Consider the following 4,771-nt stretch of genomic DNA (forward strand, 5'->3'; position numbering starts at 1 on the left):
CAGGACTAACCCATTTGCTGTCAGATATAGGATATATAATACCTGCTTCTAATAACTTGGTTATTTCTTTCTTTACTACCTCACTTAGGATCGGATTTAGTCTTCTCTGGTGTTCCCTAGAGGTTTTACAGTCTTCTTCTAACATGATGCGGTGCATACAAATAGAAGGGCTTATTCCTTTAAGATCGGTGATGTGGTATCCTAGTGCAGTTGGATATTTTCTTAAGATATGTAGGAGTTTTTCTGTTTCGAGTCTTCCTAGATCTGCATTAACTATCACAGGTCGTTCAAGTTCTAAGTCTAGGAATTCATATCTCATATTTTTGGGAAGTGTTTTCAAATCAGGGGTTGGTTTGTTAAGACACTGCGTAGGATCTGGTGTTATTGCTAGGCATTGTTTAGATTTGTCCTCTAAAAGATAGTCTGATGGTTTGTCTTCTCCTGACTCTGCTTCTTTTATGCATTCATCGATGATATCCATGAAGTAACATGTATCTTCTATTGCAGGTGCTTTCAAGAATTGGGAAAGAATGAATTCAATTTTTTCTTCACCTACTTCGAAGGTGAGTCGTCCTCGTTTTACGTCTATGATTGCACCGGCAGTTGCTAAGAATGGTCTTCCTAGTATAATAGGTGTCGTATCATCTTCTCTAATGTCCATAATTGTGAAGTCAGTGGGAATGTAAAACTGACCTATGCGTACGGGAACGTTTTCAAGGATTCCTACAGGATATTTGATGGAACGATCTGCTAATTGCACAGACATTTTGGTCGGTCTTAATTCTCCCATCTCCAGTTTCTTACATATGGATAAGGGCATAACGCTAATTCCGGCTCCTAAATCGCATAAGGCTTTGTCGATGACAAATTTTCCTATGTGACAGGGTATAGAGAAGCTACCCGGATCCTTGAGTTTAGGGGGCATGTTTTGGATTATAGCGCTACATTCGGCAGGGAGTGTAACGGTTTCGCTATCCTCAAGTTTCCTCTTATTAGAAAGAATTTCTTTTAAGAATTTAGCATATGAGGGCATCTGCGTAATAGCTTCGGTAAACGGAATTGTAACGTTTAATTGTTTAAGGAGATCAACAAATTTTCTAAATTGGCCTACATCTTTGGTTTTAACAAGCCTTTGAGGGTAAGGTATAGGTGGTTTGTAAGGTGGTGGAGGTACATAAGGTTCCTTCTTTTCTAGGGTTTCCTTATTACTCTCTTCCTTTTCCTTAGGTTCACTTTCCTCAGTGGATTTCTCAGGGTTTTGGTTTTCTATCCTTGGGTCAGACGGTCCTTCCACTTCCGTTCCACTTCTCAATATAATTGCATGAGCTTGGCTTCTCGGATTGGGTTGGGGCTGTCCAGGGAATGTACCAGTTGGTGCAGCAGTAGGTGCTTGTTGTTGAGCTACTTGAGATATTTGCGTTTCCAGCATTTTGTTATGGGTAGCCAAGGCATCTACTTTGCTTGCGAGTTGTTTAAGTTGTTCGCCAGTGTGTATGTTCTGGTTTAAGAAATCTTTATTGGTTTGTTGTTGGGAAGCTATAAAGTTTTCCATCATGATTTCCAAGTTGGATTTTCTAGGGGTATTATTGTTAGGATTCGGTTTCTGATATCCTGGAGGTATAGATGGGGCTTGATTTGGAGACTGTCCAGGTGCGTATAAAGCATTATTACTCTTATATGAGAAGTTTGGATGGTTCTTCCAATTTGGATTATAGGTATTCGAATAGGGGCTTCCTTGAGCATAGTTTACTTGCTCTGTTTGGATTCCAGTCAAGAGTTGACATTCCGCAGGAGTGTGGTCTTGGATTCCACAGACCTCGCAATTCTGAGTTATAGCAACCACGGCTGCTGGAGGCGATATGTTTAAACTTTCAATCTTCTGGACCAAAGCATCCACTTTTGCATTGACGTGATCAAGGTTACTTATCTCGTACATGCCAGTTTTCGGTTGAGGTTTTTCCACTGTTGTTCGTTCGGTTCCCCACTGATAGTGGTTTTGGGCCATGCTCTCGATAAGCTGGTAAGCATCAGCATAAGGTTTGTTCATTAGTGCACCACCTGCAGCGGCGTCTATTGTTAACCTTGTATTGTATAAGAGACCATTATAAAATGTGTGAATTACTAACCAGTCTTCCAAACCATGGTGTGGGCAAAGTCTCATCATGTCTTTGTATCTTTCCCATGCTTCGAAAAGAGACTCGTTGTCTTTCTGTTTAAATCCGTTTATCTGGGCTCTTAACATAGCTGTTTTGCTTGGTGGAAAATATCGGGCAAGAAAAACTTTCTTCAACTCGTTCCATGTGGTGACTGAGTTGGAAGGAAGAGATTGAAGCCATCTTCTAGCGCTATCTCTTAATGAGAAAGGAAAAAGACGAAGTCGAATTGCCTCTGAAGTGACACCATTAGCTTTAACAGTATCAGCGTATTGGACAAATACGGATAAATGAAGGTTTGGATCTTCGGTAAGATTTCCAGAGAATTGGTTCTGTTGCACAGCCTGCAACAACGAAGGTTTAAGTTCAAAGTTGTTTGCTTCGATTGCGGGCGGAGCAATACTTGAATGCGGTTCATCTTGCGATGGAGCGGCGTAATCTCTAAGAGCACGAGCTAGTTCTGCCATCTCGGTTAAAGAAGGAAAATCTTTGAGATCAGGAAGGTCTATAGGAGGGAGATTGTTTTCAGCACGATATTCCCGAATTCGTCGTAAGACTCGGAGATATAGTTCTATATCGTTGATTCGTAAATAGAGCGGTTCGCCTTGAGAGCGAGTGCGTGGCATACAAATCAACGAAAGAAAGAAAATAGAAGAAAAAGAAACCTTAGTCTCTACAGCGTAACGGAAGAGTTACGATATCGATTGAATAAAAGTCCCCGGCAACGGCGCCAAAAACTTGATCGCTCGACTGGGTGAGTCGAGAATGGGATACAAACTGCAAGTGCACAGTTCTATCGCGTAGTTTTAAAAGATATCGATCCCACAGGGACTTATGAATCGATATACCGTTATCTAAAGTTACTACGTAAATCTAAGGTGAAGATGTTTGATTGTTTGGGGAAAAACTAAGAGCTAAACTAATGTCTAGATTAAATATTAATAAAACGGATATCGGTATGTAATTCGTCAAAACTAGGGAATCAAGTCTTTGTCGGTTTCTTGGTTTTAAAATGAATCGTTTCGGTTAACTTTATAGGTTAAAGGTTCTATCTCAAACTCTCGCTCTGTTGAATAAACCATGATTTTATATTAATGTTGCTGTCACTTATAATTAAGTCAAAAACCATATTTTGAAAACAATAAAGTTGCGGAAACTCTTTTTAAGAAAATACTGACCGTTTTAAACACCCTTATCTCAAACTCTCGCTCTGTTGACTTAGGTTATATAATTAAATCCAAATGCTTAACTCTCGTCCTCACATTCAATCTTTAAAAATACTTTTTGGAAAAGGTCAGAATTTAATTAACTCTAAAACTTGCTCTCGCCCTGATCTAGAATTAATGCCTAACTTACACTGTCCAGTTAAAATCTCAAACTCTCGCTCTATTGATTTTAACTTCTTTATGTCTTTTACTTTTGTAAAAAAATCTTGTTATTAAACCTGTAAGTTGAGACCATAAAAAGATTGATTTTGATTTTAAGTTTAGATAGACCGACTCAGTCTCGATCCCTTATTCTGCTTACTTTACATACCGATACCTAGGCAAATTAGCCAGACATGCTAAATAAACAAGAATTTATATCATGCATAAACAGACTCATTCCAGGCAGGCAATATGAATAAACAATAGAATAAAACATAAAAAATTAAATAACAATTAAAGAACCTGAATGCGTAATACAATGGTCTTGAACACTCCACCACAAGCCGGTAGGATTTGTTCTTCGATTCTTCAATTAAGCAGTAAAATAAATCAAGAAAATAAAACTGGAATATAACGTAAGGTTAAATCCAGTATAAAGTTGCACAATAGTTTCCGGTGTAGAAACTATTATGCGAAAAATATCTAAAAGTTAAAAAACGGGAAAGATAAATTGCAAGGGAAAAAAGAAAGTAAAGGTTGCAAAAGAAATAAATAAAATGAACAATGCTGGAAAGGAAGAAAAATAAGCAAAGGCGTGAAAGGAAAATTTGGCAGAGCTTTCGCAAAACTGAGCGTGCCAAAAAACTTCTCTTCGACAAAGAGAGGAGATGGCTATTTATAATAGCCTTGGTAACTGCCTTGCGTTTCCTACGAGTCTTCAGCATGGCTAAATACACGGCTTGGGAATAGGCCACGAAGTCCTCAACGTTACTTCCATTCTTCTGAGAGCGTAACTTGCGCCAAAAAGCTAGTGGACTGGTGTGACGCTCGTCACACCATGTGTGACGTCCGTCACAAGGCTACTTCGCGTGACGCTCGTCACAACCCTTGTGACGCCCGTCACAGGGGCAACGTGCGCTTTCTTTTGGGCTGGGCTTGGTCTTGGTTATTTGTTTCCTTTTTATTGCTTTTTACACCTCCTTTTCTTCCCTTTTTCACTTTTGCTTCAAAATGGGTACCTGATGTAAATAGAAAAGAAATACTGCATAATATCTGATAAAATGGGATAAATTAAAGTAAATGATAATATAATCTAATTAAATTAAGTCTTAAAATGTGATATAATTTCATGTTATCATGCATGCTAGATGATTAGTGTGCATAGTCTAGCCTTCGGGGCTGTAGCTAATTCCCATGGTGAGGAATTAGTGAGTGAGTCACTAGGTCTCAAATGAGTGGGACTAGTGAGCT

At 38.9% G+C, this 4,771-nt stretch overlaps 1 pseudogene; it reads left to right on the plus strand.

The window, feature by feature from the left end:
- Positions 1 to 2,135: 2,135 nt before the first annotated feature.
- Positions 2,136 to 2,235, plus strand: LOC127133735 (uncharacterized; annotated as a pseudogene).
- The last annotated feature ends 2,536 nt before the right edge of the window (positions 2,236 to 4,771 follow it).

This window comes from Lathyrus oleraceus, chromosome 3, assembly GCF_024323335.1.
Source record: "Lathyrus oleraceus cultivar Zhongwan6 chromosome 3, CAAS_Psat_ZW6_1.0, whole genome shotgun sequence".
NCBI lineage: Eukaryota > Viridiplantae > Streptophyta > Magnoliopsida > Fabales > Fabaceae > Lathyrus > Lathyrus oleraceus.